The 13,591-nt window shown below is 43.2% G+C and overlaps 1 long non-coding RNA gene across 1 annotated transcript; it reads right to left on the bottom strand.

Annotated features, from left to right (window-relative positions):
- Nucleotides 1-1,631: 1,631 nt before the first annotated feature.
- On the bottom strand, nucleotides 1,632-4,066 carry LOC136487049 (uncharacterized). Its single transcript, XR_010767122.1, has 3 exons — nucleotides 3,938-4,066; nucleotides 3,129-3,200; nucleotides 1,632-1,713 (listed from the first exon to the last, which is right to left on the bottom strand). It is a non-coding gene; the product is annotated as an uncharacterized lncRNA (long non-coding RNA).
- Between the last annotated feature and the right edge of the window lie 9,525 nt (nucleotides 4,067-13,591).

Raw genomic sequence — 13,591 nt, forward strand, 5'->3', positions numbered from 1 at the left:
CAGTGGATCAGTGGCACGAGAGAACACCGGGGGACGGCCCTTCAAGAATTCACCACGCTTATCACGTGGGGCTCCACCACCCTGTTGATTCTGCTGATTCTGCACCAACGTTTGCATGAGCTGCGTCTGTATTGCCAAGAGTTGTTCAATAGTCGGTGGTGGTGGTGGTGGATGTGGGGGAACACCTCCACGACCTCGGCCTCTTCCTCTTCCAGACATCTGCTTATCAAATATTCAAAATTCAGAAATCCCCAAGTTAGAATACATTCTGAAAATTTTCTGGACGAGTCTCAACAACAGCAGCTCTGTAAAACAGTCTTATCTCGAGTTCCCGAAATCCAAATCGAGTGTACTTTATATGGTTGGAAAGCTTACGAAATTTTCTACAACTTTTATTCAGACCACTTTCCCAGATTCTGTCGTTAGATTACTCAAAAACAGGATACAACCGAAACTGTTCCCAGATTCCAGACTGAGCAGTAACTTTAACTTGAAACAGAGATATCTCACGAACCAGATCAGATATGGGGGTGATTCCAGAGGCATTGGAAAGGTAATTAAGTCTAGTTATTCCCACAACAATTTCATAATTTTAGGTCGTGTATATTTTATTCGGCATTAAGATAAAGGCAGACTGCTCCGAAAAACAGATTCCGAAGGAGCGAGATGTAACAAACCCACTATTTATTTATTGACCCAAACTTTAATATTCTTAAATATGAAACTTGCGGACATGCCCACGAAGTTCCAGCACACATTACAAAGATCCAACTCATGCATAAACATAAGAACAAATCAACTAAACACGCAATGTCCACACCGCACTAAAAACTCGACCCAACTCGACTCACTCGTTCTACTATCGTGCTATTACTTAAAGAGGGACTCCAACATCTAGGGGCGATACTTATGAGGAAGCTCCTCATACATCTTGGGCAAATTAAGGCACACCCTTTGTTCGTCCATCACTTGCTGGTGCCTCTTGATTGCTTTCTGCTGAACCTTCAATTGATCCTCCAACCGGCGAATCCTTGACACAGCCTCGTAACCAAAGTGTACCATCGCTTCCGTGGTTGGATCCGTGCCCTGCGGGTCCATCATCGCCCATCCCAATTCTGGGTGTTGATGAGGAAGGAATCGATATTGATCATCCTTCATGACCTCGAATCGGCGACCACGGAGGCCTATGCAAGCTTCAGCGGCTGCATCTTCTATGCCGTCCTCCATGGTAGCGCGGTGACCATGGTGTGCGTAGTTTGAATCCAGCTGATACGCACCTTTCTGCTCATCCTTGATGGTGATGCACACCCTAACCTTCCAGTAGGTGTCTTCAAGAGGGTGTGCATGCTCTTCGCAAGCGTATTCTACAGCTGCATCCCAGTCACTGTAGTATGTCTGCAGCAGGCTCAAGAGTTGGTGATGTGAAACGGAGTATTCACATCCCGGCTTATACCACACCTTTGTTGTCCACCCCAATGGCGGGATCGGCTCATCCTCCTCAACAATGTCTTCATCTTCGTTTTCGGACAAGTCAACGATCTCAACTTCTTGAGGGTCATCATGGGCTGGCTCAGGTGTGGACTCAGGCGTTGGCGGTGTTGGCGAATCCAATTCCTGCTCCTGTGGTTCTTCCTCCTCAGGATCCACGGACAAACCTTGTGGCGGGTAATACCCTCCAGTGCTCATGCAGGCAGTCTTGTGGGCACGAGGCATCTACAGAATTAGGTTTAGTTAGGTTAGATTAGAAGCAGTAATTTTCATAATAGAATAAGGCAAAAGAAGCATAAAACTTTAGCAAATAACAAGGGTGAGATAGAAAGCATGAAATGAGTGAGGCAAAAGAAGCTAAAATGACCATTGCTAACTAGGCTTGCGTCCTACAGTCAACATGGCTCTGATACCAATCTGTCACACCCAATTTTAAGGATAAAATGGAGTGCAAAATCTTATGTGCGCCCAGAGATCAGTCACACACATAAGCTGACAAATTATGAATAGTATCATCACAAATGTTTATTACATCACGAATAAGACAGAGTTATCACGTAAATATAGCGGGAATAATAAGAAGATCTCTCGCGGAAGCTCCAATTCATAGGGACGTCGACTGGTTGACCACAAGTCTAGTAGTCCTCAGGGAAATCATCATTCTCAAGGTCATCTGTTACCCATCCGGGATTTTTATCCAAGTAATGAAAATAAACAAGCGTAAGTACATGTCGTACTCAACAAGTGTAACACGGGGTTCATGAGGCTCGAAAAGCTAGACACGGTTCAACAGCGTTCAGCTTTTAGTTGTCACAATTTTAGCTTATGAGTAGCATCAAGTTGTTTCAATTCCCATTGCCAAACACATGATCAAATGTAAACATGAATAATGAATAGCATAAACAAATGTTACTTAGTGTTCATCTATTCCATAAGGGTTCCAAGGCCGCTCGTGACCGTGAGCACGGCTGATATACCAGTTTTACACTCTGCAGAGGTTGTACACTTTCACTGTGAGTCGTGATTCCCATATGCCCGGGTTTATAACTCCCAAAACACTTCCAAGGTGAGCAGGCAGGGGTCACTATGAAGCCTTTCAAAGGTTCGTCTAACAAGTTAGGGCCGCTAGGTTTCTGTGGCCTACGAATGTAGAGCTCCTCTTCCTACAGGCACAATGACGCGCAGCCTATACACTGACGGACAGAGGCCGCACTACATCCAACCCGGAACACACCCCTCTTGCGCCATAAAGGTAACCACTAACAAGCTAGAAAAGGTCCTCATACTGAGCCAAAGCCAGAGCCATGTAGCTCTCACAGCTGTACTGTAAGTCCCGGATGATCACTTACAGATAAGTCCTTAGGGAGAGGAATCTGAAGCATTTAGAAAGTAGCTAAACACTCCAGCCCCCTGTTTCCATGTTGCTAAAAAGTCATATTTTAGCGTTTATTGCATATACCATTAGTCAAGTTACAAGATCATGGTTCAATTGAGCTCTAGCAAAGCTACCCACATGCATAACCCATAGGTGACAAGGTAATAGTTCAATTCTAGGAAATCCCTATCAAGGCGACACATGCAATATGAATTTAATGAATTAAAGTGAATAGGAAACAAGGATGATCCCATGCTATACTTGCCTTGAGCAATGTACACCTGCTGGTCCTGCTCGTCAAAGTCGTACCCTTGATCCTCCGAGAACTGCTCACCGTCTATACTCGATAACCACAGCAACATACAAGCATCCAGGAGCAATCATGCAAAGCAAACAAGGCTACAGATTAGAACAGTACACCAACAGCAAAGAATCAAGATGAAAAGTTTGGAAAACGAATCTACGTCTCGCTATGAACACGCAGACGCGAAGATCACAAAAATCGGATCTAAAAAGGAAAAGTTATGGTTTAAACAAGATTTCCTATAGACAAATAATAGATTAGATCTAAGCTCGAATTATAAAAGTTGGAGACCTACTGTACAGTAGCATAAACGTGTAGATTACTTATTTACGAACCCAACGCAACTTGAACGGATCTAATCGGAGTTAAAACGGAGATTTTACGGCTAAAACAAGTTGAATGGCAAAACTGTGAATAACTGAAAACGTATTTCACTAAAACCGAACCAAAATACGCTTTCGAAAGAAAGAAACGTAAACTGTGAAACGCGCAAAGGACCGCGGGTTGAATCTGGAATAGTTATAAGGGCGTATTTGAAAAATAGGCAGCGAAGGGGTATCTTCTTTTATGAGCCGTCGGATTAGAAACCGACGGATGAGAATCGATCTGGTAAAAAAAGAAAAAGAAAAAGAGCACCGGAACAGTGCTCCGGCGGCTTGAGCTACGGCGGCTCCATGGCCGGCGTGCTGGAGCTCTCCAACCTCGACCTCCAGTGCACCAATCGACGAAACAAAAACACAGGGGAAAAGAGGACGGATCGGCGAACTCACCGGACCCGAGCACCGAGGACGAGAGGCAGTAGAGGCGACCCGGCGCGAGCTGGCAGCGGAGATCGGCGGCGGCGCTTGAGCGAGAAGCGGCTACGGCTGCTTGGCGAAGACAAACGAACGCCAGATGAGATAGGGGAGAGAGGAGGGGTGCGGCCGCTATTTAAGGGGCGCGGGATGGCTTGGGATTCACGGCACCGAGGCGTGGCCGGGTCGGACACGACGGCTTCGGCGAAGAGGAAGTCCGGCACAACTACGACGCAAGGAAGACGAGCCTGACCGGCGGGCCCGGCTGGTCAGCGGCGGGGAACGACACCTGCGCGAGTGCGGCTTGCGGCTGGGCGCGTGACTGGGCCGGGGTTGCTGGGCTTCGGCTGCGGCGCGGGGCCTTCAGCTTGGCTGGGCCAAGCCAGGGGAAAACGGCCCGCAGTAGCGCCCTGGCCCAAGCGGTGAAGAGCGCGGCCGGCGCGGGAAAGAGATGGGCCGTGGCCGAAACAGGCCTTCGGGCCGAAAAGAAGGAGGAGGAGAAAGTCATTTCTTTTCTTTTTTCGAATTTTTCTTCAAAGCAAGCTCAAAATGCTATTTCAACTCAATTCGAAATCCGACTTCAAACCAAGCAATTCAAAATAACATGCAGCGGCATGAATGCACATTCATGGTTGTTGACCTATATTTGATTTTATTCCTAATAAAATTATTATTTCCTAAATTCAAATGCCCATAAAATGCTTAACACATCAATTTCCCCTATTTAAAAATGTTATAAAATTTAGGGTGTTACAATCGAGGAGATGCACAGGCGTCGGCATCGAAGAAGAGGAGCGCGGGGCTAGGAACAGCGGCGCGAGGGGCGGTGGACGGGTGCATGGGGAACGGTGGTGCCCGTTGGCGCGGTGTGGTGCTTCGGCGGTGCAGGGGGAGGGGTTGGCGCGGGGTTCAAATGACTTTGAAAATTTTTAACCCGCGCCTTGCTTTTATCCTCATGGTTCATTACTGCTGGTTGTAAGTTCTAAACCGACAGTGATGAGGAAACATCGCTGCCGGGCCATTCCTCGAACCGGCAGTTATGGGGGTGTAGCGGTTATGGGTTAAGTAGCATATCTTTTCCCTTTCTTTTGAAATCCTCCGACTGGCTCAACGGTTAAGACTGCGCAATATAGCCCCCGAGACCCGTGTTCGAGTCCTAGTAGCCCAAATTTTTTGGTTTAATTTGAGAATTTATTAAATGACTTTGGAAAATTTCACCGCGCGCCTTGCTTTTATCCCAATGGTTCATCACTGCCGGTTGTAAGTCTAAACCCACAGTGATGAGGCAACATCACTGCCAAGCCATTCCTTGAACCGGCAGTGATGGAGGTGTAGCAGTTACGGGTTAAGTAGGATATCTTTTCCCTTCCTTTCAAAATCCTCTAGCTGGCTCAGCGGTTAAGACCACGCAATTTAGCCCCCGAGATCCATGTTCGAGTCATAGGCGGCCCAAATTGTTTGGTTTAATTTTATAATTTATTAAGCGCTCTAAAAGGTCAAAAAAATAAATTAGCCTTGACACACGTCCTATACTAGCGCAGCGATTAAGACTCAGAACTCAGCTCCACGAGACCCGAGCTCGAACCCGAGGGCTGGCATAATTATTTTTAATTTTTTATAAATCACTGCCGGTTTTAAAAATAAATTGACACTGATAACCAGCATCACTGTCAGTTTCGTCTCATCACTTCTGATTTTTTAAAACCGACAGTGATGTTTATATATATAAAAAAATCCTTTTATATACTGAATAAATAGAAGCATGTGTATTCCTATGTCAAAATGGCTTAAATTTTTTTTTGCAAGCATGTACACCCAAATTGAGACCCCACACAGGATCTTAGGTTCTTCTGATCAGTTTTTTTATTTATTATATTTTTCTGTGTGCTGAATGAGACAAAGGAGGGTGAATTTCATCTTGGACCCAATAGATTTTTTCATCGACCTCCACAAAATTCTTATTCCTAGGGCACATTAGAGCCTGTGTAAATGTTTGGCACCATTCCAGATCTTTTAGTCGCGTGGAAATTCAATTAAACCTCAGAAAGTAGCAAACCATCTCCTGAAAATCCCAAACAAGGTGTTTCCTTCACCCGTGGCACGTGCAAGCCTAAGAAAATGTTTGAGACCAATACGACACCAGAATATGTATGAACCACAGAAACCTTGATAACCTATGTGTATAGTTATGGTTCGATGAAAGGGCTCATGTACCTCTGTGAAGCATGTATACTCCGCATATATCAAAATGGCTTGACATTTTTTTGGCAAGCATGTATACCAAAATTGAGGCCCCAAACAAGATGTTAGGTTTTTCTGATCATTTTTTTATTAATATATTTTTCTCTGTGTTGAATGAGACAAAAAGAGGGTGAATTACATCTTGGACCCAATAGATTTTTTTTCATTGACCTCCACAAAATTCTTATCCCTATGGCACATTAGAGCCTATGTAAAAGTTTGGCACCATTTCAGATCTTTTCGTGGGTAGACTCAGTTCAACCTATAATTAATCGGTGTCGTTGCGCGGAAATTCAATTAAACCTCAGAAAGTAGCAAACCATCTCCGAAAAATCCCAAACTTGGTGTTTCCTTCACCCGTGTCACGTGCAAGCGTAAGAAAAAGTTTGAGACCAATACGACACCGGAATGCATATGAACCACAGAAACCTTGATAACCTATGTGTGTAGTCATGGTTCGTTGAAAGAGCACATGTACCTCTGTGAAGCATGTATACTCCGCCTATGTCAAAATGGCTTAAATTTTTTTTGACAAGCTTGTACACCCAAATTAAGACCCCACATAGGATCTTAGATTTTTCTGAGTAGTTTTTTTATTTATTATATTTTTCTCTATGCCGAATGAGACAAAAGAGGGTGAATTTCATCTTGGACCCAATAGATTTTGTCATCCACCTCCAAAATTTTTTTATCCCTAGGGCACATTAGAGCCTGTGTCAAAGTTTGGCACCATTCCGGATCTTTTTGTGGGTAGACTCAGTTCAACCTATAATTAAACGGTCTCGTCGCGCGGAAATTCAATTAAACCTCAGAAAGTAGCAAACCATCTCCGGAAAATCCCAAACTTGGTGTTTCCTTCACACGTGACACGTGCAAACCTAAGAAAAAGTTTGAGACCAATACGACACCGGAATGCCTATGAACCACAGAAACCTTGATAACCTATGTGTATAGTCATGGTTCGATGAAAGGGCACATGTACCTCTGTGAAGCATATATACTCCGCCTATGTTGAAATGACTTGAAATTTTTTTGGCAAGCATGTACACCCAAATTAAGACCCCACACATGATCTTAGGTTTTTTTGATCATTTTTTATCTATTATATTTTTCTCTGTGCCAAATGAGACAAAAGATGGTGACCCAATAGATTTTTTCATCCACCTCCACAAAATTCTTATCCCTAAGGCACATTAGAGCCTGTGTAAAAGTTTGGTACCATTCTAGATCTTTTCGTGGATAGACTCAGTTCAACCTATAATGAATAGGTGTCGTCGCGCGGAAATTCAATTAAACCTTAGAAAGTAGCGAACCATCTCCAGAAAATCCCAAACTTAGTGTTTCTTTCACAGGTGGCATGTGCAAGCCTGAGAATAATTTTGAGACCAATACGACACCAGAATGTATAGTACTAATTGCCCAACAAATGTTACATGAATTACATGCATTACAATAATTAAACACACAAAGCCATACATATTATAATTAGAACCCAATTAAACTACGACCTTGAAAACCTAGCTAAATAAACATTAATTACTATCGGAATCACTATCGGGATCGATCAGGCCATGCACACTAACATGCATCTGTAGCCATATATGGTAATTGATGTCACGGATTATGTATCCACTTGTATTAATGAAGTCCAATGCCCGTATGAGTGCGCTCTCATGTGCCTCACAATACCGAAACAATGGTCGGCCATAGATGTAACCTACTGAATGACCACTGCCCCTGTTAGTAATCCTTATGCAGTACTAGCATCCTTCTATAGTGAGCTGGTCGAGGTTTCCATTGCAGAAGTCCCAATCATACCCGAGTTGCTCTGTAGCTTGATCTAGAACGACCCATAAGCCACATGCAGCAAAGGTAAGGTCCTGGAGCGCAATCTGCATGCGGAGAAAAAGAAAAAGAAATAGAGAAGGTTATTACAATAATAAACAACAAATAACCATGACTCAGGTATAAGTGACCATTTTACCACATCCGCACGGTTGTAGCTCGCAAACCATTCGCTTGCTTATGGGACAGAAATATCACCAGCATTCAAAGCAAGTGCCTTAAAGTGCGAGAAATCAGGCACGTCATGGCAAACACGCCGAAGTGCCTCTAAACAGAAGTGCACGGCACTAAATTGGGCGCTTATCATGTCTGGGCTCTATCTTCCCATCTCGAGGATATGGTTCCGATGATTTACACCCCTCAAAGGGATGGAAAAACTGAGTTCACACGTCCATAGTCGACCACTTGCATTAGATACCGTGTTCTCAACGATGTCCGAGATAAAGAACCAGCTAAGTGCTGTTCGCAGCCAATCTATTGGGGATATAGTCTATGACATATATATATGCAACAATGATATTAAACTAATTACACTTATTTGTTAGCATAAAAAAACAAAATATGTTGGAAAATATTTCATACAATAGCTAGAACAGGGAATCACGGAATGGCCACATTAGGAGCGAATGGCTCATCGCCAGGGTGGAACCCTAGTTCTTGTGGTGGGGGAGGTCCGTTGTTCATACCACCTGATCGATAAAATGCAAACAAAATATGAACATAAAATATATACACAAAAAATTCTTCCATGTAAAATGTGGCAACATAATGAAATATAGATCGAATGCAAGGAATAAGAATATATATAAATGTAGAATGCAAAGAAACAAGAATATAAATATAGATCAAATGAATATAGATAGAATATTGGAGAAGACAACATATCAATACCAATGAAAAATGCAGGAGCCATGACCAAATCACGTGGAGAGAGAGAGTATATTTCTTGAGAAGTGAGAGTGAAACATGAGAAATGAGACTGTGAGAGTTCGTGGGTGGGTGGGATCGAAGTATGTGGCCAGCGGTTTGTTTTATACAGGGGGGCATGGACATCACTGCCGGTTTTTAAATAGAACCAACAGTGAAAGTGAATATCACTGTCGGTTTTTAAATAGAACCGACAGTGATGGTGCATATTTGTAAAGGACCGTGGAAAAGTTTTAACAACAACGATATATTTATTTAGATAATACAGAAATACATCAAAAAATAACAAAAATATTAGAAATAAATTACATATACGATAACAAAGACCTTACACTAAAATTCCATATACGATAACAAAGACCTATTTGCATACACGTCAATGTTACAATCAATGTGTATCAACACATTATAATTTAACCACCTCAATAGCATTCTTCTGGCACCAACTAGGGTCAAACAGCAGCACCGAGGTGGTCTACGAGCTATACCGGTTGGAGATGACAAGGTGGCATCGATGAATCCATGCCTCTACTGTACATGGCCTTTTTCTTGGTACAGTCCAGAGCGCACCACAGCGGATGGCTCTGTGAACCTCGCGGCATCTCCAATCTTCGACATTGCTCTATCTTTAGTAGCATTCTTCTAGTACCTCTTGTGTGCACCATTTTGGTGGACTATGACGCATAACAATATATATGGTTTGTTGTGAGAGGAAAACACTATATTATGGTTGATAAGCCCTGACTGAAACCAACATGCATGGAGAGGCTATCTAGCAGGGCACCATTTTATAGGCTAGCTGTCATGGTAGGTGGGAGAAGTGCTCCTGCTGTGGTGATCAGCGGGAGCACTGCTGTCCCGTGAGGTAATATTCATATCACTGTCGGTTTCGATAAAAAACCAGCAGTGATAGGGGTCATTAGTACTGGTTTTTAGAACCGGCAGTGATTCCATGTATCACTGTCGGTTTTTATGAAAAACTGACAGTGATAGGCCTGACAAATAGCTGCCGCTGCCGCAGGTGCTTAGCTTTTATTTTTTTGAAAGCAGAGCCACTGCCGTGGGCTCTGGATAAAAAAAATTGTCCCACCTGTGTTTTGAATCGAGGGAGCGAGAAAGAGGGATTAGCGGCTTAACCGCTACGCTAAAGGAGGATTTACTTTAGGAAATGTTTTGTTATCATTTTTATAGTTTAAGTTGAAGTTCATTTAATTCTATTAAAATATAAATTTTTTTTGCCACACCTAGGATCCGAACCAAGGGCGCGGGCTTCACAGTAGCTGGCTTTTTACCGCTACGCTATGATATGGAGTACGTCAAGGTACATTTTCTTTTTTATTTTATCCTCTAAATGGGAGTTAATTAATTCGAGGTCCAGATTATAGGGCGTTAACCGCTGCGCTAGCATTAGGGATTACGTTAGTTTAGGTTATGTTTTTTCTTTTATCCGTTTAGTGCATGTAAATACATATAATTTATTGTAAAATAATACAAATATTTGTGTATCGATTTTTTAATTCCATGATAATTAATTAATTGTCTATAATTATCAAATAATAGTGTTTTTGAACATCATCTCAATATTTGATTACAAAGTCAATTATTTAATTTTAGAGAAGCGCACAAAATATAAATTAGATTACATAGTTGGTAAACAACGTCTGAATAATGATTACATAGTTAATAATAATCTAACTGTCTTTAGGTGCATCAACAATAAGGGTCTCATTGTGATCAAGCCGTACGTAAGTAGGTTCTTCACCCTCTTGAAGGATAGGTAGCGGTACGTTCGCCCCAAATGGAGACATTTCCTGATAGCCCCTATAGTCTTCTTCGTCCGTCACTCCATGAACACCGACAATCTTCCTTTTCCCTTCTATGACTACTTTTAGCCTTCCTTTTGTCTTGTTGTCCCTTGCATAGAAGACTTGCATAACATCTCTTGCAAGGACGAAGGGGTCATCTCTGTATGCGGTCTTAGTGAGATCAACGGTAGTGAACCCTTCGCTCTCAGTGTTGATTTTCTCGAGCCGGACCCACTGGCAGGGAAAAAGAGCTACCTTCAATGGATCATAGGCTAGCTCCCATATCTCCTCTATGAAACCATAGTATGTCGCCAGCACGTTGTTGTTTTCATCGTGAGCATCAAAACAAACACCAAAATTTTGGTATGTACTATTTCCATCTTGCTTTTTTGTGTAAAATGTGAATCCATTGATCTCATACCCTTGGTACTTAAGATATGTACTCGAAGATCCCTTGGCTAAGGCATCTAGTTGATTACCCAAGTTTGTTCCAAGCAAGCGGCGTCGCAACCAGTTGACAAATTCCTCCTTATGTTTTTTATCTAGCCAAGCCTATGACCTGCTCGGATACAGAGTTTGCAGCGATTGCCTGTGCTCATCAATGTATGGAATCACACCCTTGGCATGCTGGAGAACAGCAAACTATGCCTGTCTGAAAGAAACAGGGTCATCCACACTTTAATAGATTTCTCCCCGATCGTTCCTTTGCCATGTAGTCTTTCCTCGTGATGAGATTCTGGAACTCTGACCCTTTTGATGTCCAGATAATATGTGCAGAACTCAATGGCCTCCTCCGTTGACCATCCTTCAACCATGCCCCCTTCTGGCCTAAATCTGTTCCTAACATACCTCCTAAAAACTTTCATCAATCTTTCAAAAGGGAACATCTGATGCTGGTACATTGGGCCAAGGGCTCTAATTTGGTCAACAAGATGAATGAGCAGATGTAATGAGATATCAAAGTAAGTCAGCGGAAAATGCATCTCAAGTCTAACGAGAGTTTCGGCTATGTCCCGCTGTAGCTGCTCTAGCGTGGACACATCAATGACCTTTTTTGAGATCGCGTCGAAGAACGAGCACAGCTTTATGATTGGGGCGCGGACCTTTGGGGGGAGGATACCACATAGGGCAACAGGGAGCAACTGAGTCATAATGACATGACAGTCATGGGCCTTCATAGGGCCATAGTTGAACTTGAGTTCTCTCATATTCACTAGCCTCTTCGGGTTCGCACAGTAGCCTGTCGAGACTTTGAGTTTATTGAAGAAAGAAATTAGTGCACGCTTTTCTTCCTTCTTCAATGTCCATGACGCAACCGAAAGTTCGAACTGGCCATTCTCTAGCTCTACGGGATGCAGCTCCTTCCTGATTCCCCAAGTGTTGCATGTCTAGGCGTGTGGCTATTGAATCCTTCGATGTCCCCCAGTGTCCATCAAGGTGTTAAGAGTGTTAGCGCACATGTTTTTAGTGATGTGCATGGGATCAAGACAGTGGTGTACACTCAGAAATGGCCAGTAAGGTAGTTTCTAGAAAACCAATTTTTTCTTCCAAATGCTCCCATCAGGCGCTGCTACTACATTGTCCTCCATCCCAAGGACAACTTCCAGTTGGTTGAGTTCTCAAAGTATCATAGGCCCGTCTCGATATTTTGGAGCTAAGCGTTTCTCAATAGTACCATTAAAATCTTTTATGTTCCTACGGTAAGGTGATCCTTAGGTAGAAACCTATGGTGTCCCAAATAAACTATCTTTGAGTTATTTGAAAGATTTACCACATCGGTGTCGTCCAAGCACTCGACACATCCAGTATAGCCTTTTGTCTTCTCTCCGGACAACAAACCTCGACTTGGCAGGTCGGTGATTGTAGCGATAAGTACTCCCTTGATCGTGACATGTTACTTTTTGTACTCGTTCCAAACATCCGACACACCCTTTTGAAACGTCTCCACTAGTTCATCAATCACTGGTTCTAGAAACACATCGATGTCATTCCCAGGTTGTCTTGGCCCATGGATCAGTAGTGGCATCTGGATGTACGATCGCTTCATACAGACCCAAGGTGGAAGGTTGTATACAGAGCGTCAGTGGCCAGGTGCTATGATTGCTTATAACCTGGTCGAAAGGATTCATCCCATCTGTGCTCAAAGCAAACCAAAGGTGCCTTACCTCTCCACCGATGTACTTATAGAACATAGTATTGACAGTCCTCTAGTCATGCCCATCGGCGGGGTGCCTCATCATTGTATCTTTCTTACGCTCTTTGCCATGCCAGCGCAATAGCTTGGCTGACTTTGCACATGCAAACAGACTATGCACCCGGGGAGCTATAGGGAAATACCAAACGACCTTTACGGGACCTCCTCTGATCTTGGTACCCTCATCTGACAGCCCTTCCTTGTACCGTGGAGCTTCACACTTGGGGCACTTGTCCAAGTCTTTGTATTTTTCTCCATGGTACAATATGCAATCATTGGAACACACGTTGATTTTTTCAGCCTCGAGGCCAATGGGGCAGATCATTTGCTTGGCCAAGTATGTGTTTTCTAGCAACTCGTTTTTTTTTCTGGGAGCATTTTCCTTATTATACCTAACAACTGATCGAAGCCTTTATCGCTCAATCCATTTGTCGATTTGAACTCTAACATCATGATGTCGGCTTCCAGTTTGCTCATTGGACAATTCCTATACAATGGTGTTTTGCCATCTTGTCTCATTTTCTCTAGCTTTCTCAGCTGTCTTTCACTAAGACATCCGGTCTCTACATTACGTAGCAGTTGAGAAATGTCATCGTTATCCTCGGTGTCGTCAGCTAG

This window comes from Miscanthus floridulus, chromosome 10 (genome assembly GCF_019320115.1).
Source record: "Miscanthus floridulus cultivar M001 chromosome 10, ASM1932011v1, whole genome shotgun sequence".
Lineage (NCBI taxonomy): Eukaryota > Viridiplantae > Streptophyta > Magnoliopsida > Poales > Poaceae > Miscanthus > Miscanthus floridulus.